Genomic DNA, 21,312 nt, shown 5'->3' on the forward strand with positions numbered 1-21,312 from the left:
GTGATTTTTTTCCCATTTGATTTGTTAACGTGCTGTATTATGTTGATTGATTTTCTTGTGTTGAAGCACCCTTGCATTGCTGGTATAAACCCCACTTGGTCATGTTGTATAATTCTTTTAATGTATCACTGGATTCAATTTGCTAGTATTTTGTTAAGAATTTTTGCACTCTCTGTCTAGTTTTAATTTTTACTGATAACGATGTTTAGGTCTATGAATTTTTCCTCAGATCACTGTTTTATATGTATCTCATAGTCTCTGATGTACTGTTTTATTTTTTTAAGAAGTTCTATAATTTTAGTTTGTATTTTCCCCCTCTTATTTCAAAATTAATAGATGGCTTATAAGTTTTTAGTTAGGAGTGCCTTTTTTGTTTTTGACTTTAATAATTTCTGGTTGTATAACATTGTGATCAGAGTATTGTTTGTAGTATTTCTATTTTATGGAATTTACTGATGATTTCCTAAGGATGTAATATATTTTTGATGTATGAAAGTTCTACTTGTGCTTAAAACTGTTTATTCTCTATTATCAGAGTGTAAAGTCCAGCGTATAAGATTTATACGGTTCAATATATATGGTTTATCATATTGATATTTGATCTGTCTTGTACCGTGAGAAGTGTGTTCAAGTCTTCTATCATTAGTGTTTTTACCTAAACCTCCTTGCATTTCTTGTATGCATTATAAAGGTAGTGGCTGAGTTATTTTTTGCATATATAGCCATGAGAGTTTTCTTTTCACTATGAACTGTGGCTTTTAAAATTTTAAATGTTGTCAATTGTCTCATTTCATGCTTTTTGGCTTGTATTATATTTTGTTTGATAATCAGAATTGCATCTTCTTAGTGTTTCCATTTCCTGATATACCTTTCCCATGCTTTTATTTTTAGCCATTCTGAATTACTTTATTTTCAGTGTATCTCTTGCATAAATTAATTCTTCACTTGTGAGCTAAAATGAAAACCACTTTCTTTTAGTAAGTGAGATAAGTCCATTCACATTTTTGATATGGCTGATATATTTGGTCTCAACTGTCATTATTTCAAAAAATTATACATATTATATTTTAATTAAATATTATATATACATAATTACATATATAATATTTAATTAAAATTTTTTGGCATTTAGGAAGGTTTGCATATTTCTTCTAGTTTATCTTTATACTTATATTCTTTTAAATGCCTTTAATTTCTTCTTTTCTTTTTTTTAATTTCTTATTTTCTTTTTGACCATTTTACTATCTGGTTTGCGTGTAGAATAGTCATGAACTCATTCTGCTTTCTTCTTCACTTCTCTCTTGTATTCCCATTTTGTTGTTGCCTTATTTCTATTTCGTTAAGAACATTTAACCCATAACACATTATCATTCCATTTAAAACACCACCTTTATTTTAGTCTAAAATCTATAATTAAATATATTTAATGTTTATCATCATCTTGTTGATGAAGTTCTCCAAGCCATATATAAATATATCTTTGATATTGAAAGACAGCTTGGTACCGTATAATTCAGCTTTGTTTATGAAATGATTTTGTCCTTTTTTTATTTCTTTACTGACTTCAACAATTTCTGTTTCGTGTCTTCTTGTTACTTGTCAACTTTTCTTTATAGCTTTTGGATTTGTCATTTAAGGCATTTTTTCATATTCTCAAATTTTTCCTCAGTATATTTAATTCAATTTCAATTTGTAGTATTAATTTTTTCTTCTACTTCATCATTGGATTTTTTTTTTTATGTGTAGGATTTTCATCAACCGAATTCTTTAGATCTTTACTTTAGGTGTTCTTTTTATATTTGTTGTGTATAATTCAAGTGGCTACATCTGCATTTCTGTTAACAAGTCTGGCTGTTTGGGGCAGTTTACATGATTCTTAATTTAAGAGATGCTCAGCTTTTAGTATAGTAACTATAACTATAAATTACAATGCCAGATAGTGGAAGGAGATATGTCCCTCACTAAAAAAATATATTCTTTTGTGCTGCAGGATCCTAAATTTCCCCCTTCCTGCTTTTTTTCCTTATCTTTCCTGTTTTCTTTCTGCAGATCCCTTCCCTCTTTATCCTACTCACTCTCAAAGAGTTACATCTCCAAAACTGCCTCCTTGAATCCTATTTAAAATTTAAGTCCCTTGCCTATAGACTGTTGTGATCTATCAGGACTCTTTTATGATATTTTCAAATTTTGGGAGGAATTTTTTTGGCAGTAATTTTAGATCAATCTTAAGCCTGCCACTAGCTCCCCTCTTTTCCTGTATAATTTTTCCCAGACCATCCTTGTTCTATACCAAGGCTTATGGCAGGGGCTTGAAAGATGACATTATAATTTGATATTTATTTTTCTATTTACAGATAACTTGAAGTTTGAACCTTCGTGTTACAGTTATGACACAGGTTAGGTGTAGTTTCATTTGTTTTTCCTTATTGTTTTTGGAGGATATGCAGGGAGATTCAGATTTATGCAATTGCCATTACTTCAGCTACCTAGTAATTCTCTTAAAAATTATATAAACCTTTTGTTTGTTTTCCTGAATGAAAGATTGTTGAATCTGGGTATGTCTACTCTAGTACTATAGCAAAGATAATGCTAAAAGGCAACAAGCAACTGTCTAATCTTTACTGATTCAATGGTTAATATAGCATAAGATGAATTCTTATAAAACATACTGTACTCCTGCTGTGACATTCTAACAGTTCATAAATCATGTAGTTATCTAATCAGTGATGATAATAGTAGCAGGAAATGTTTAATAAAATACCAAATAATGTGAAAATCTTCTATGTAAAAAAGAATAGTAGCTACTTTTGTTTGGGGTTCTCTCTCCATTAAGAAATTTATTTTTCTTTAAATAGTCATGTTAATAAATTAGTTTATGTTACTGTTTCTATGAGAGAGTATCTGATTTACAGTCTACCAATTTTGGCTTCTTTTTTTTAGCTTTGCCAAATGTTATTGCACTGATAATTTTTTTAATATGTAAGAGTTAATTACCGGGAATTTGGAACTATTCAGTTTCTATCTGCTACATACAACATGAATTTAAGCAAATAACTTTGTCTCTCTGGCCTTTTTTCATATGAATTATATAATTAATAACATAATACCTATCATAAAAAGAGAAGTTTTGAAAATTTTAATTATTCAAATGCTTTCAAATAGTGGAATGATGACTCCATGTAAATTACTAATAATTGTAATTTTGTCTAGTACATTAGTATACTAACCACCAATGCCAGAGCACGCATAGTTGTATCTTACAAAAGTAAGAATATCTCCAACAATCTACTCTTTCTCAATATAAAAAATATTTCATTAAAAGCTACTGCAATTTCATGTTGGACATGAAATACATCTCATACATAGGACTGTTTAGCCCTTTCTATCAAATACTGTTTGTCACATAGTATTGCAAATAGTCTACTTTTCTTTCTCAATATAAAAATATTTTATTACTAACTACTGCTACTAATCAGAAATTTAGCCCCTATCATATTTTTATATAACAGCTGTCTTTTAATAATGTCTTATATTTCAATATGATAGAGTTGAGTTTTAAAAATCCTCTGAATGTTTTCTTTCAAAATAATACCTTGAATTAATGATTTATTTCTCAATAGTTCTGAGTCAAAATCTTTCTATTCATTTTACATTTTTATCTAAAGTACTGATGATGAATTGAAAATTTCTAATCGTCATGAACACTTCTTACAAAATAAAATAGTATTTTTTTTATTGAAGATTTCTCAGCAACAAAGCAATTTTTACTAAATCAGTCCAAAACATATAGTGCAAATGAGTTACTATCAGGTAATTACCAGTTAACTTTATTAAACAACCTAAAAGAAAAAAAAAACTTTTTTGGCCCAGTCTTTCAATATTTATTGAGTGCCAACAGCATGCAAGGACTGCCCTCTGGTTATCCCAGCTATTAAAAGTGACATGTAGTGCAGAGCAAGGAATACAGTCTGAAGCCAGATATACTCAGTATCTTCAGAGGAGCTGATAACATACAATTTAGGAACAGGCTCAAGTCTCCCTTGTGAAATTATGCTTGTTCTTTTATTGGAAGTTTTTAATCATATAGTGAATCAATATTTAAGTGAGGCCATGCATATCCACACCCTTAAAATAGCCATTGATTAGAGACAAACCCCGAGTTTTCAAGTTTTAGTCTTTACAGAAATTATAGTAAATTTCAGTGGATATATGTCCTTTAGTATTTTGCCTCAGCACTTTATTCAGTCAGCCCACATGCTGTTTCTCATTTTTTTCTACCCATCTGAATCCTACTTCCCCTTTTGGGTCTAGTTTTAACGTCACATCCCCAAAGCTTACAATGCATTCAATCAACTTGGAATTCCTAGAACCTTATTTATCTATACTACTCCATAGACTACTCCATATATAGAACATTTCAAAATGTATTTATCTTAGCTACTTATATCAAAAGTAGTAGCCAAGGATCCAGGACATTAATTTGATGGTAGTACAAATCTCCTTGCCAGTAGATAAAGTCAAACATTTAAAGATCCTTACATACATGTCATTATAAGGATCTTACATGTTTAATTTATAAATTTTTCAAAACTTAAAAATGCCAAGTAAATGACAAGGTGGTCATCTTCAGATTTTTCTCTCGAGTCTAAATGTATTAAGATGTAACTACTTTTTCTCATTACAAGTATAAATCACTTAGATCAAGTAATTATTTTAATAAAACTTTCAAAGTGCTTAAAACAAGGTAGCTATTTTAATACACTTAAAAATGTCAATGAAAAATATTCTGAATGCATGTGTTTTAATTATGAAACCATATACAGCAAAAAATGTAAGCAGGAAGTTTGCACATTTGCGTTTTATCACTTACATTAAATTTAAATTTACTTTATTTATAAATTTATTTTAAACATTCACAAACATAACAAATCCTAGACAGCCTGCTGTTATTTTTGGATAAATGTTCTTTTAAAAAGCCTTTGAGAATTTCACATTAATACTATATTTATTTCATATCTGTAACATCTATGGATATTTGAATGAAGCATAGGATGTTTTATATATGTAACTGAAAGAGTTTTTTCTTTTGTATTTTAAACATTAGGTTTAATAAATATACAGCTCTACCAAGAAGAGAAGCAATGCTGCATATGAAAAATTTAATCTATAATAATGGCTCCTTTAAAGATATTTAGAATATGAACTATTTCTTCCATTTACTCATTCAATGCCTTTAACAAAATGGGTATCTGTAAAAATCTAAAAAGTCATTTTTTTCCCTCTAAAATTACAGGTAGAGGCCATAGCTCAATGTGTTGATATTCAGACATTTAGAATATGAAATAAATACTTGACTCATTTTTGTTTCATTTTACTTGCTATTAAGCCCAACTATTTATTTGTAGATAACAGTTTCTACCCCACTCATTATTTAAATAATGAAATCTGACAATTCAAAGATACTATCTGCTTCCCTAACACCAGATTTGCAATTTACAAAATAATTATAAAATAGGAAATTATAATTGTAAATTCCATTTAACAGAATATCAGTATATTAATGGACAGGATGAATAATTTCTCAATCTCAAAAACTGGAACAGTTTTATTTTTCATATAAAAATTACAAGTAAAATTTACAGTAACTTTTCAGTTATGTAAATTTTGATGGTTTAATTAAATATGTGATATGCTAATCATGCCTAGCATTAGAGCAAAATTAACTAGCAAACACTTTTTTAACTTTTTATTTTAAGATAATTTAAAACTTACAGGACAGTTACAGAAATAATACAAAACCCATCCAGAGAACTCCAACATAATCTCCACCCAAATACCCAGATGTACCAACATTTCACATCTGCCACATTTGTTGTATCATTCCTTCTACCTATCTATCCATCCATTTATTTATCCATCCATGTCTATCAATCTGTTTATCATTCTGTAAATATCATGCTCCTACAACACAATACTTCCATGAATATTTTTTAAGAAAAAGTATATCTATGTGTATAACCACTTTAAATATAGCTATCAAGTTAAAAAAAAGTCAACATTTCATAAAAAGCTTGTAGTCTATATTCCAATTTTTTTATGCCCCACTAATGTCCTTTTGGACATTTTCTCCATCAATATTAGATCTACTGCAAGATCATGTATTGCCTATAATTGTCCTTATCTCTTTAGTATCTTTTTTTTTTTCTTTTTAAATTGTGGGACCAAATTATAACATGAACTTTCCCATCTTAACCACTAGGCAAAGCATACAACCTAGTGGGTGTAAAAACATTCACAATGTTGAACCACTCACACCATCATTCATTATTAGAACTTTAATCACCCCAACCAGCAACTCTGTACCCGTTAAACAATAACTCCCCGTTCCCTCTCCTTCCACCCCTTGGTAACCTCTAATCTACTTTCTGTAACTATGAATATGCTTAATCTAGATATCCTATATAAGTAGAATCATACAATATTTGTGCTTTTGTGTCTAACTTATTTCAGCCGGAATAATGTTGTCAAAGTTTGTCCATGTTGTACCATGTATCAGCATTTCATTCCTTTTTATACTTGAATATTACAATATATTCCATTTTATGTATATACCATATTTGTTTATATATGCATAATATCCCATTGTATGTATATATCATATTTGTTTATCCATTCATCTGTTGATGGACATTTGGATTCCATCTAACTTTTCGCTATTGTGAATACCACTGCTATGAACACTGGTGTGAAAATACCTGTTCAAGTACTTGCTTTCAATTCTTTTGGGTATATATCTAGGAGGGGAATTGCTAGGTCATATAAGTCTTTATATATTCTGGATATTAAAGCCTTATTGGACATATAATTTCCAAATGTTTCTCTCATTCTGCAAGCTGTCTTTTTACCTTTTTAAATAATGTCCTTTGATGCACAAAAGTTTAAAAATTTTATGTAGCCCAATTTATTCTTTTATTTTGTTGCTTATGATTCCAGTATCATATCTAAGAATCCATTACCAAATACAAGTCATGAGGACTTTTCTACATTTTCTTCTAAGAATTTTAAGCTTTTAGGTCTTATTTTTGGGTCATTGATCCATTTTGAATTAATTTTTGAATATGGTGTGAGGTAGGGATCCATTTTCATTCTTTTACATGTGGATATCCAGTTTCCCTAGGACCATCTGTCGAAGAGACTTTTCTCTCTCCATTGAGAGGCCTTGACACCTTTGAGAAAAATCTGTTGTCCATATATGTCTGGGTTCATTTCTGGATTCCTACTTCTATTCCATTAATCTACATGTCCATCCTTCTGCCAATACCGCACAGTTTGATTACTGTAACTTTGCAATAAGTTTTGATATCAGGAAGTTGAAATACTCCAACTGTGTTCTTATTTTTGAAGCCTGTTTTGTCTACAATGATTATTTTAATAGTTGCATCTATATTTTAAAATCTATTTTATTTTCTGTTCTTCGTTCTTCATCGACCTTACATTCACAATTTTTGTTGGTTTCTTTTCCACTCTACATTCTTTTCCTGCATAAAATATGTTAATATTGTAAAGGTATTCTGTGTCAATTCTGCTCTGTGACCTTAAATTCCACACTTGGTTCTACTAGCCAGAAAAACGAGTCTTCTAAAAAGAGCGCAAAAGCTTCTATTCAATGTTTGATAATTCTTTTCTCCCACTTTGGATGATATGGAAGCAAAGTACTGCAACATTTTTAGTTTTTTTCTACACATTTTTCTTTTAATAAAGGGAATGAATGCTAATAGTCTCTATGTGGCTATCTTCCAAGAACAGATGAGACAAGACAAAACAATAACAGTTTTTATTTCTGGACATTATCAAGCAGATTTATTACAATTTAACTTTAAAATTTTTTACTCATGCTTTTTTAGAGACAAGTTTTTACCTGTCCAATCAATAATGGTTTTCTAAAGTAAAGCCTATAGTAAAAACAATCATGTCAATATATTTATAAAGATGTTAAGACTTACAAGAGCAAATATTCATCAAAATTTCATGGTTTCATTCATGTATTGGAACCCTAGTATGCAAACACATGCTCAAAACTTTTAATTCAAGTAACTATTTCAAATAAAGTTTGTAAGCTAAAAAACACCTTAATAAATGGACTTAAAAACAATAAAATGACCCACTTTCCCAAGAAAAGCCTTGCCACACAGTTAGGCAAAATTAACTCTATGCAAAGAAACAAAAGAAATACTGAATTCATAACCTCTAAAATCTGAATTACAATATAATTTTTACAAGTGAAATATAATATTACAATACAATTTTTAAATCTCTGCTTTTAGCTTGGAAAAGAACAATATTCAAACAAAACCAAAATCAACTATAAACAATCTGTTTATGTGCTATGCTAAAGTTAAGAATCACAAACATATAAATTTAAGCCTAGTATTTGCAAATATGTCACCATTCTCATGCCATTCATGATAACATAATAGAGAAAAATGCAGGATTTCTTCTATACTGTCCATCGTATAAATGGCATACTTGCTGCTCAAAGTGGCTAAATCTCCATGGTGAGAAAATTAGACTGGACTCTGGGATAGGAAACAAGGTTATTTGGAAAACCAATTAAGAACTGTGAGAGTGTATATATGTATAGTTTTTTAAGAAAAATATTATATGCACAAGCATAGGTGAGGTGTTTTTAAATAACTGAAGTCTATTAAATGGCTTCAGCAAACTGCTGAGAACAGGGAAAAAGAATAATGAAAGTAATAAATTAAGATAATTTCTAGGCAGGTTGGGACTATAATGAGCCTTTGTAACGCAAAGCTAGTTAAGTGTATTGGGTGATTTTGGAGGAAATGAGAGTTACCATTCCTTATTAATTGAATAGGTACATGACAGAATAGTACTAACACATGAAAACTATTCAAAAGAGAGCAAAGTACTATTTAGTTTTCTGAACCAGTATAAAAATTTTAGAAATAAATCCTGCATAAAGCAGAAAATTCAATATATGGTAAAAGTGATCCTTCGAATCAGAGAAAAGGATGGATTATTTAACAAACGTTGCTGGGGAAACTAGCTATCCATGCAGAAGAAAATAAAATGAATCCTATTATCTCATTCCACATAAAAAGAAATCTGCAATTAATTAAACAATCTGGAAAATTTAGGATACTACATGATACAATTCAGTAATTTTAATCTGAGTAGAAAACCCAACAGCTATAAAGGAAATCACAGATTTTAGCATATAAACCTACACATGGCAAAAGACACTAGATGCAAAATTCACAGACAGCAAAGTTAAAAAAAATCATTCCAAGACAGAGAATAGTGCTAACATCTATTACAAACTGAAAAGAAAGGATAATGATTTAGGAAAATTGGCAAAGGATAAGAATACGTATTCAGAGAAGAGGTTCTGTTAAATGAATAAAATAAGATGAAGATTCATGTTTAAATTTGCACTTATTTTATAAAATAAATGGGTTAAAGCCCTCTACATTTGTATGGTTCTTTTATGATTGTGTGACCATGCAGGAAAAAATGTGGAAGGATATATGCTAGTTAGTTAACACTGGTTGTAAGAGTGTCTACAAAGTAGATGGAAGCAGGTGAGCCAAATTAAAGAGAACTAGAGAGGGGAAAAAAGGAAAGAAAAAGGCTTGACTAAAATAGCCAGTATGTATGATGTACTCACATCACATTTATACATCTCCCATAGCCCCAACCCTCTTCCTTTGAGGCCCATACATTTCTATAACATTGTATACATATGTGTACACGGAAAACAAATTTAGGATAAAAAGCAGTCAAACTTGCCAAAGCAAATGCCCAGAGAATTATATCAGTGTTTGGATTCCCTTCTGCTTCCAGTCTCGTAAAATACAGTGTGAACTAGCCATGGAGATCAAATACCATCCTCAATTACTGTCATTCTAAACTCCTTCTATTTTTTTGGTGTTTGGGTTGTTATAGGAATGGATATCAGTTTAACATGGTTTTATGGTTAAAACCAGGGGTCAGCAAACTGTCTTTTGTAAAGACACAGAGAGTAAACATTTTAGGCTTTGTGAAACGTATTTTCTCTGTCACAAGTATACAACTCTGCTGCTGTAGTGTGAAAGCATAGACTATGATAGTTAACTTTTCATGTGTTAACTTGGCTAGGCTCTAGTACCTAGTTGTTTAATTAAACATGAATACAATAGGGTGTGTGTGTGTGTGTGTGTGTGTGTGTATAAATCCTTTGGGTTCTATTTCTTTGGAAAACCCTGACTAAAACATATATAATAAATGCCAATAAAACTATTTACAAAATAAGGTGGTAGACCTATGTACTATAGTTTTTCATCCCCTGGTTTAATCAATAATAAAAGATACCTGCTTTTATTAAGCCCTCTTCATGTTTCATGCAGTGTGGAAAGTGCTTCATATATGGATTAAAAGTGTCCTATAATTGGGAAGTGTTCCCAGCCAGGCCAGATATTCTGGAGCAACTAGGAGCAGGAATGATCTTCCTAAAACCAGTATCTCCACCATACAATTAAGTATAAGATAGAGAATTGGCCTCTCAGAGAGTATTTTGAAAAGGTAATCTCTTCAGGTGTTTTTATACCCTTTTAACAATTGGCTTTTGGTGTGAAATTAGTTGCTACTAATTCATCAAGTCAACAACAGAATGTCTTGGATGCAGTTTATGAAATGTGGTGCCTTTTTAATAAACTTGATATGGAGAAAGTAAAATTTACAAAGGCACTAAATCAAGGGTTTATTATTTATGGAATGAAAGGGATTCCTTACATTAAATTGAAAACAGAAACTTTACGTATTGCATCCCTTAGAAGAAAAGGTCCTTAATTTACAGACTGAGGTCTACCTACAACTTTAAACAACACATCAAGTTGGTTAATAACACCTGGTCCCAACTCCAGGGATTATTAAGGTTCCTATTTGAGAAGAAATTGACATCTCTTGTTTTCAATTCAGGGATCTCCTGTTCTTGTTTCCCTGTTACTCAGAAGTATAAGAAATAACCTACATGTAAAGTGACTTGATTTACAAAAAGCAAATAAAAGCACATCTTTTCAAGAGTGCACCAATTATGCAAATTGAAAAATATCTATATCGTCATTGCTTTTTAGAAGTTTAGGTTGGGATGATAAAAAGGACAAACAGGAACTGTGGAATTCAAAATCTGAAAGAATTCTATGCTATCAAGGTGTTCGAAGAAATACTTAAAAATAAGAATAAAGTGCTGTTATGACGATGGTCAGATGACAGACAAGTTTATAAAGTAGAAGGGGAAAGTAATAGTAAATAAGACCTAACTTAAGAAGCCAAATTAAAAAATTAAAGCTAATATGAGTGGTATGAGTAAGTGAAGAACAAAGATATTTACAGAAAGATATATCCGCATCAGTTGAAACAATAAAACGTTTAGCAGAGAAAGGTCCAGTGGGGGAACTCTGTGGATAAAAGGCAACCAGGGAATCCAGATTGGAACAGTTCTGATTCCAAATACTTTCCCTTCAAATCATTTTGTTCTAATTTTTAGTTCAGAAAGTATGGTTACTATTGTACCTATTTTTAACCACAACTGCTAGTAAAATGTCTTTAATAAAGCAAAATCTCAGTACCTATTCTTGATAATGATAATTACCTGGAAACTCCAATCAGAGAAAATATAAGTAAAAAAAATAAACTAATCATTCCTAAAGAATAAAAACACACTTATTAGTGGTCCTCATCTATTACTAGCATGAATAAGAAATGAGATTTTGAAAGCTCTAGCATATGAAAAAAGTACCACACTCACCTCTGATGATATATCTCATCAGTGCTGGGTTGGGATGAAGCCACAATCTGCCAAAATCTTAACCATCCTTGCCGGGTTTGGGGGTTCTGTAGAGAATTTACAACTATTGGGTCTGACTGCCATAGCTCAGGAAAATGGTGCAGTCATTCCTCATAGCGCAGAATAAACTTGAGAAGATGTTTAAGGGACCTATGATATATTAAGCCCAGAAAGAGTAAATATTAGCAGTGGTTTGGATATGGAATGTAATAACTAACAATTATAGAATGCTTACTATATTCCAGGAACTGAGATAGTCTCTCACTTAATCCTTTCAACAATCCTATGGGGGCATAGGCATTATTATTTTCCACATTTTACTAGGTTTAGCAAGGTTAAGGAGTTACTTAATTCCTTAAGTAGAGAGCAGGGCTGGGATTTGAACCTATGCAGCTGGTCCTTCAGGGTATGTATACCCACAGTTACAATGCTACAGGCACATTTAAACTGGCTAGAAAAATTTTTTTCTAAAAAGGGCAAATTAATTCCCTCAAATGTAATCTATGCTCACTTTATTCTATACCGGATGCTTTATCTTTATTTCATACTTAAACAGTTAGACTATGTTAAATTTAAATAATAACATTTAAATCTTTAAAATGTTCAATAGGGAACACCCTTTAAGACATAGTAACATAGGGAGGATAGTGGTACTCCATTCCCTTCAGATGAAATGACAAATACATCCAAACCTCATATTCCACTTACTGGAATTATTTGTAAACACTGGATTTTTAAAAACAACTTAATAAAAACGCCCCTTTCAAAAATCAAGTGCCCCCCCAAAAAACGTCTTCAGTATGCCTCCAAGTTTCAACAAATGGTTTTTAACGTTAAAGAACTTTTATATTTATGATACATTATTTAAAAATACATTATATGATTTAAATCCACAGCAATAGATTTTTTCCTCTAACCTATCTCTTTTAGCTGTTAGAACTCATTTACATCTTAATTTGCCACATTTACAGTTTTTTCAAGTTTACTCTAATAACCAGACCATTTCCCTCACAATTTCCCTCCCTTTTTCTAAATGGGGGAATTTTTACTGCAAAGATCTGTAGCTACCCTGTCAATGGTTAATATCAAGATTTAAAAATACAGGATTTTAAAAGTACACCAATACCAAGAGTTAATTTCCACAAGGAACGAATAACCACACAGAAATCGGACCCGACTCTTACGATGGGAGGGCTTACAATCAGATCAAACAGAACCGCAGGGAGTCAAGGAGGAAGGAGAGGAGGTCAGGAAAGGCAGTGCTTGAGTCAATTCAATAAACATTCGGGGAGGGGGGGCGAGGCGATATTTCGCGTTGTGGGCCCAACAGGTTTGCCAAAGACGGCAGGAGCCTGTGGGACCCAAGAGCCGCGGAGCAGTGGGGTTTGAGTCAGAGTCCCTGCCTAGGCGGAGACCGCTAACTAGGGCCGGGCCTCCACTGCCCGCTCCCAGCGGCCGCAGACTCTCTGGTCCAGCCGCCAGCTCACCGGCCGACCAGCCGTAGCCGCTTACCCGTGGCGCCTCGCTGCCTCCCCCGGGGCAGCCCTTCAACGGTTGCCGCAGTCAGAGCACCACCCCGCGGCAGGGTACGTCAAGCCCGCCCCACAGCTCTCGTACACCCGAGCGCCACCACTCTCGCGAGAAGCCGGCGAGGTTCGCGAAGAGAGGGGAGGAGGGAAAGGGAGGGGCACTTAACGGCGGCGGCTGGTTCTGCGCCGGATTCGGGAGAGGTTGGACGCCATTGTGCTTCACTGCAGATTACTGTTCTCTGCTGCCAGAGGCCTACGACTTCGAGGAGGAAGGCGCGGAAGTGGTCGCTGCGAGGGGAACGCGTCCTGTTCGGTGCCAGCTTGGGAGCAGGGGTAATGATCTGTGGAACACTGACTTCTTCGTACGGGGGAGGTGGTTCGAGTTCTGGCTGCGGGTGGAGGAGGGGAGGAAACGAAGTGCGGGCCTGGGGTTGCGGGGACTTCCTCCTCGCGAGATGGGGTGGAGGAGTTTGGTCGGGAATCGCCGGTACGAAGAGGGGCCAGGCGCAAGCCTCCTTTCCCTGTGGCCTTTCAACCTGTGCTAGTGTTTGTGGCCGGTTGAGAGGCCAGATAGTGCGTTCTTCTTTTGGGCGTGTGGTGGGCGAGGGGAAAGGGCTTCGGCCGGACTTGGACTGGAGCGGCCTCCTTTTCCGCCAGAATGAGGGTTCTGCTGGCCGGTAGTATCACCAGTGAGGTATTTGGTGAGGGCAGTGTTGAAAGAGGGGAGGGCTGGAGTTCTGCCAACCCAGCCTGGAATTGTAGCGACTTGGTCGGCCACTTAGATTCAAGATTTGCTTGTTAATAGCGCGAGTTCTTAAATATATGGCATTTTGTGAGTTGTTTTTGCATTGCGTAAATCATGTGTTCTTCAGATTGAAATAGATGATGACATATAGGAAAAACTACCTGTTGGCGTAAGAAATAAAAATATCGACGGCACAGTACTAGAATACGCCCTCATTTTGATAAAATGCGGAAAGATGAACGTGCACACACAAAATGCTACGATTAATAGTTTTACCTACCTATATATGTAAGTATTAGTATGTGGGGACTATGTCTTTCTAGGTAATAAATTTGTCAGGACTGGTGTCCTTTGGCACTGTTGTAACTTTCAGTTAAGAATTAGTGTGCCATAGGAAATTGAGTTTAGTTATTTTTTCTTTCGATTTTTGGTCGAACTTTATGGTATTTTTTCTTTATTTTTCATTAGAGAAGTTGTAAGTTTGTAGAAAAATCGTTAATTAAATACAGTTGTCCCATATAACCCCTTTAACACACAGTTTTCCTGTTGACAACTTTGCGTTAGTATGGTACCTTTGTTCTAAATGATGAAAGAATATTATTATAATTCTATTATTAGCTATATAATCCGTAGTTTACATTAGGATTCACTGTATTGTATAGATTTTTTTAAAGATTTTTTAGTAACATATACAGCCTAAATTTAGCACTTTTAACCACATTCATTTATCATTAATTTGAATGTGGTAATTATTAATGTTGATTACTTTACAATGAGGTGCTATCATCACCACCATGCATCACCAAAACTTTTCTGTCATCCCAAACAGAGACTCTGTATCTAGTGAGCATTAACTATCTATTCCCTGTCCCTACCCTGTCCACTGGTAATGTGTATTCTACTTTCTTACTGAATTTGCTTATTATAATTATTTCATATGGATGAGCTTAAACCATATTTGTCTTTTTGTGCCTGGCTTATAATCACTCAAGGTTCTTCCAAGGTGAGGCATGCTTTAGAAATTATTCCCTTTTATGGCTGAGTAAAATTCCGTTGTATGTATATACCACACTTTGTTTATCCATCCAAGTTGGACACTTGGGTTGATTCCATTTTTCAGCAATTGTGAATAACGTTACTGTGAATATCAGTGTGCAAACAAACCTGTATGAGTCCCTGCATTCAATTCTGCATATATACCTAGTAGCAATTGCTGGCTGATATTATAATTCTATATTTAGCTTTCTGAGGAACTGCCAAACTGCATTCCAGGGTGGCTGCACCATTTTACATTCCCACGAGCAACAAATGATTGTTCCTGTTTCTCCATATACCTTCACAACACTTATTTTTCCAGATTTTTAGTGGTATTCGTTCTAGAGGGTGTGAAATGGTATCTCGTGCTCTGATTTGCATTTTCCTGATGGCTAAGGATATTGAGCATCTTTTCATGTAATTTTTTGGCCATTTGCATATCTTCTTTGGAGAAATGTTTACTAAAGTTTTTTGCCCATTTTTAATTGGATTCACTTTTTGTTGCTTATGTGTAACTTTTTAAAATATATTCTTTATATTTAACCTTTACTGGATATGTGGTTTCCAAATACTTTCACCCATTCTGTAGGTTGACTTGTTACTTTCATAATGAAGTCCTTTGCACAAAGGTTTTTTATTTTGATGAGGTCTTGTTTACTTATTATTTTCTTCTCTTTTTTTGTGCTTTGGTGTAAAGTCTAAGAAAACATTATCTAACACAAAGTCCTAAAGATGGTTCCTAACACTTTGTTCTAGGAATTGTATAGTCCTGCTTCTTATATTTAGTTCTTGATCCATTTTAAGTTAATTTTTTAATATTGTGTGAGGTAGGTCCACCTTTATTCTTTTGCATATGGATATCCAGTTCTCCCAGCACCGTTTGTTCAAGAGAGTGTTTAGATTTGTTGTTATTTTAAATCTCTTCTTATTCCCATCTGTTCGTTCCTGTCCAGAGCTAAGAGATAAGGTTAAGGATGAATTTCTGATTTAGAAATCAAATAAGGTACTGCTATTAAGAAAGCAGACACATAGTATAAGCAAATTTTTTCTTAAGATTACAAAAAAAATTATTTCAGAAATGGGGTCAGTATTTCACTATTCATCTCTACATCTTTTTTGAGAAACAGCAGTGAAATAGAGTTAGTAGCACTGGAGTCAAGATTTGAGTTTGAGTATGAATGTGGCCATGATTATTTAATCTCTTCAAATTACCTCAGGAATATAGCAATTAATTACTAGAGTTAAGATGACAATTAAATGAGATGGTATATGAAATGGTCAATGCTGGGGGTATAAAATAGGCGAAGAGTAAATTTTTAATGAATATGAACAAATGGAGTTGATTGGTTTTATTGCACTTGTTCATATTCATTCATACATCTTGGTCAGAATAACCTTAACCTTAAAATTTTTTTCTGCCCCACAGACTGCTATCTGCCCCTTACTAATAACATATTTATAAGTTCTATATTACGTATACATTTTAGATAAGAACTTTTTACGACTTCTTTTCCCTAAATTATAACACAAATTGTTCTTTATTGTTTTCCAAAGTTGCTTGTTAGGTCACTTGTCTTAAACAGGTACAAGAGATTTCTTCTTTCTGCCACACTGGCAAGAGGACTCATTTCCCCTAATAAAGCACGAAGATGCCTCTCTCTCTCTCTCTCTCTCTCTCTCTCTATGTGTGTATATATATATATCTATATATCTATATATCTGTATCCCTAGTAAAGCACAAAGATGCCTATCTATTTATCTATCACATGGAGATTTCAAATAATCAAAAATTTTTAAACTTCTTGGTGGCTCCCATGCAGCCAATTTCTAATCACCTCTCTGTCCACCTCATATAGCTCTCCATTGGGTCTATGTTTAGAAATTGTCCGCATTTTAATACAATATTTAGGGAAATGACTTTAATAGTACAAAATCTATCAAATAATGTAAATATTTATTGATAATTTCTTGTGTTTGACTACTGAATTATAGCTTCACGTTGTGAGAATGAGCTTGACAAAGCATCTGCCCTCCACAACTCAATGTGGTTATCATACTACTATATAAACAGTTACTGCCCTTACTCTACTTTATGTTTATAGTAGTATTGTGGTAGCACAAAGGAAGGATGCTTACTCCTGAGGGGAAGTTTCACAGGAAATACTGATTGAACTGAGATGTGAAGGTGACTAGGAGTTTGATAGGATAACTGTAAAGTCATGATATGGTTTGTTTTAGGAATGGACAGTTTGTTCCTCAGAAGGCAAATTGAATAAGCCTGACATGAAAGACCTTCTGTAGTTAGAGAGCTAATGCTTTATGCTGTGGGGTATGGAGAGGTATTGTGTCTCTACACCAAATAAAAATGGTTTTTAGATTATCTTTTGCCAGTAATTCCTTTTGTTAACCTCAGATAATTGTCAGTAACAGTGGGAAGTGCATGTCAGTGCAGAATCCTGTATCAAATCTCACTTTTAACTAACAAACTTAAGAAGTAATGAAATTTTTAACTTTTAAATAACTGAATAAATAACTGGTAGTATTAGATTTATTACAATTTAAAATGAATGAGATTTTTAGTTCCTGCTCAAGTCTGCTGGAGTTCACAAAAGCAGGGTTTTATTACAGTGAAATAATTTTTCTTATTGATTACTTTACAAAATTTCTGTCTTTACTACAGTTACTAGTCATAAGATGAGCTCCAAAAGGGGAGATGAAAAATTATTTTATAATTGAGATTTAGTTTTCATTGATCATAATTTTTAACTTTTCTTTCCTGACCTGAACTCATATTGTCAAAGCTGGTTTTTCTTGCTCTCAGATAAATTTCTCTGTCGTTCTACTGGTTAGACTAGATAAGTTGGAACACATGGTTTCAGAATCACCTCCTCTCCACCCACTTTTGTCAACAGTTTAATAGAGGGCAAGTTTTGACCCTGAAAAATTAGTTACCTCTTCCCATTATTATCATTGCACTTTAGGGCACTGTGTTTTTTCACCCTCCAGAAAGAACCCTAAATGGTTTCCACTTACTGAAGATTGAATTTGACACAGATTAAATTTACTTCTAGAACAGATTATCTCTTAAAATGCCGTAGTGTAGATATAATCTTAACGAATTTTGTCATGGAAATGTTAAACATTTTTCTTGTTTTGTGTTAAGACTTGGGTATATCTTTGTATTTTGAATATTTATGTGCCAGCTCAGAAGCAAGAGGCATTTTTTTAAAGGGCCTCCAAAATCCTGTGTTTTCAAACTGGTTTCATTTGATTACCCTTAGCTTCTATGTCTCCATGTTCACCTGGATCATAGGCTCTCACATTAAGAAAAATAACTATGTTAGTATTTCTGTAAGACTTCTGGCTATTGAAATACAAATATATTTTGTGTTATAACTCTGGCCTGCATGCCATGAATTTATAGTAAGGTGCATTTGGTAAGACAGTAATTGCAGCCCCCCCTCTTAAATGATACTTAGAGACTAATTCTAAGTTAAACCCATTTTGGAATCAGGCATTTCTTGCGTATACCAGGAGCATAATGTAATGGTATGATAATCATAGATAAATAAAAGTTGGGATAAATTATGATGTGATCTTTGCCATAGAACAAACCACCTTATGACTTAATAGATTAAACCAACTCTTTGTTATCTTTCATGGTTCTGTGTGTTTGCTGGGCAATTCTTTTAGAAATTATTCCTGGGTTCACTAATCCAGCATTAAGATGGAGGATTTTGCAGATTGGGGAAGGTTTAAGATGGCTTCAGTCATAAATCTTGCAGTTGGTATTAGTTGATATCTGGGCTTTGCTCCATGTGTAGTCTTTTATGACATAGAAGCAGCATCCCAAGACAGTGAGAATGGAAGCTGTTAGACCTCTAAAGCCTCACAAGTCATGTAATGTCATTGACATTTTCTTAGTCAAAAGTCAGTTCCAGAAGGTCAGCCCAGCTTCCAGAGGTGAGGAAATAAAGACTGTCTTCGTGGGCAGACCAGCAAAGTCACATTGCAAAAGGACGTGCATACTAGGTTGAGAAGAAATTATATTTTGTAAGTTACAACAGGTTATTTAGACCATCTTAAGGTTAGGTGTCATTAAAAATGTCTTGATTGGTATTTGCTTTAAAATAATATAGGGGACAGTAAAATACACAACACAAAATTGCTCAAATGTTAGTGATTATTGAAGCTTGTTGACTGGTACATGGTGGTTCATTATTATCTCTACTTTTGTGTATGCTTGAAAATTTCTATAGTGAAAATTTTTTTTGGCATGTACATATAATCTAAATTCTAGTCTTTACTAGAATAGTACGTTATTATTATTTAGTTATTTAGTACTTCCTTTTTGGTTTATAGATACTAAGGAGTATGGAACAGAACAGTGCTACTGTAATTTAGAAGGGGAGTTATTTTCCTTAGGAACTCTGTATTTTTTTAATGGAAGTTATAAAAATGGGTTTTTCTCTTGTCTCCTTTTCATTTGCAAGTGTTTCACTTAATTTTGAAAGTAAAACAAGTCTATTAAAGAAATTTTGGAAAACTAAATGTAAAGAAGAAAAACTCTCCAATAATCCCTGTCATAGATGTACAATAAAATGTTAATAATGTTTAATAATGACTATCTCTTTTTATGCAGGATAGAAAGCAAAAGGGAAGAGCAGAAATGCTAGGAAAGCCCCAACTGAAATGAGTATCATGCATATCTATCTAAATGACCTTTAATATGGTAAAAAAAAAACTTCAAATAATAATTTAAAATATTAACTCTCTGATAGTATTGCTTAATAATAACTAGTATTTGCTGAACGCTTACTTGTGCCAGCAGAGCTCTCAGCATACCTGTGATGTGGGTGCTTTTATCCCCATTTTGTAGGTAAGGAAATTAAGCCTTAAAGTAAGCCTGGAGTCACACAAATAAGGGGCAGACATCGAAGCTTTCACCTTAACTTGCATATTTCTGCAGATAGTTAGAAATTTGCTCATATGCTAAAAGTTAGGCAGTGTTCCTCAAATACTTCATTTATTTCGTGTCTAGTCTCAGTCTTCATTTTTTTGGAGAAATTACCTTTAAATGAATACATTAAAACACAGTAAAGTCAGGTGTGGGAAGACATTTGTTAATACGGGCAGAAGTCTTTTATTGGGCTCATTGTCTGCTTTGGCACTACTATTGAACTCTTGACACTTCTCTGAATAAAATGGATATGGTAGTAGTGGGACGGTAATTTGTAGAGTGATTTTAATTGTGAAGTCCCTTTATAATGAAAATCAAAGAACCTGGAGGTTGTTCTTATGCATTAAATAGATATCACCTTTTTAGTTAAGGCATAACAGAGAGGCTGGAGGAAACTGCCTGAAAATGTAGAGCTGTTTTCCACTAGCCATGTTTCTTGAAGATGGCTGTATAATGATACAACTTTCGCAATGTGACTGTGTGATTGTGAAAACCTTGTCTGATGCTTCTTTTATCTACCTTATGGACAGATGAGTAAAACATCAATTAAAAATAAATAAATTATAGGGGGAACAAATGTTAAAGTAAATTTAGTAGATTGAAATTCTAGTGATCAATGAAAGGGAGGGGTAAGGGGTATGGTATGTATGATTTTTTTTTCTGTTTTCTTTTTCTTTTTCTAAATTGATGCAGATACTCTAAGAAATGATCATGATGATGAATTATGTGATGAAAAAAGAATGTTCATATTGTATGTCGATTAGTTTTATTAATAAAAATTTAAAAAAAAAGAAAAAGGAAAACTTGGGTATTGTACTGCTGTTTCCCTGATACTAGGAATTCTCACCTTTCCCAATTTGGTAAACTAAAAGTCCAAACCCTTGTGCTCAGAAAACTTTATTCATTTATTTTTAAAGCATTTTTATTGAGATATATTCATATACCATACAATCCATCCAAAGTGTAAATCAGGGCTTTTAGTATATTCATAGACTTGTGCATTCATCACCACAGTTAATTTTAAAACATTTTCATTACCCCAAAAAGAAAAACCCCGATACCCCTTACCTCTCAGTCCTCTCTCTTTCCCTGCCTTACGTAACCACTATTCTATTTCTGTCTCTCTATTTTTTTTTATGATTTCATTTTTTGTAGTTAGAATCATATATGTAGTACTTTGTGTCTGGCTTCTTTG

At 33.2% G+C, this 21,312-nt stretch overlaps 2 protein-coding genes across 24 annotated transcripts in view; one reads left to right on the forward strand and one right to left on the reverse strand.

The window, feature by feature from the left end:
• BAZ2B (bromodomain adjacent to zinc finger domain 2B) overlaps positions 1-13,492 on the reverse strand; it is a 496,810-nt gene extending 483,318 nt beyond the window's left edge. For all 18 annotated transcript variants that reach the window (XM_077153953.1, XM_077153960.1, XM_077153959.1 and 15 more), the window contains exons 1-2: positions 13,361-13,492; positions 11,810-11,998 (exon numbers count right to left, since the gene is read on the reverse strand). The gene's annotated coding sequence lies outside the window, so the exon portion shown is untranslated. The remainder of the gene's footprint in view (positions 1-11,809; positions 11,999-13,360) is intronic.
• Positions 13,493-13,525: 33 nt separating this feature from the next.
• MARCHF7 (membrane associated ring-CH-type finger 7) overlaps positions 13,526-21,312 on the forward strand; it is a 69,101-nt gene continuing 61,314 nt past the window's right edge. For 3 of the 6 annotated variants that reach the window (XR_013172786.1, XR_013172785.1, XM_077153971.1), the window contains exon 1: positions 13,605-13,710. The gene's annotated coding sequence lies outside the window, so the exon portion shown is untranslated. Of the gene's footprint in view, positions 13,711-13,786; positions 13,865-13,899; positions 14,411-21,312 lie in introns of those variants that run through there. The other 3 variants (XM_077153973.1, XM_077153970.1, XM_077153969.1) reach the window with 3 other exon arrangements.

Source organism: Tamandua tetradactyla, chromosome 3, assembly GCF_023851605.1.
Source record: "Tamandua tetradactyla isolate mTamTet1 chromosome 3, mTamTet1.pri, whole genome shotgun sequence".
In the NCBI taxonomy this organism is placed as follows: Eukaryota; Metazoa; Chordata; class Mammalia; order Pilosa; family Myrmecophagidae; genus Tamandua; species Tamandua tetradactyla.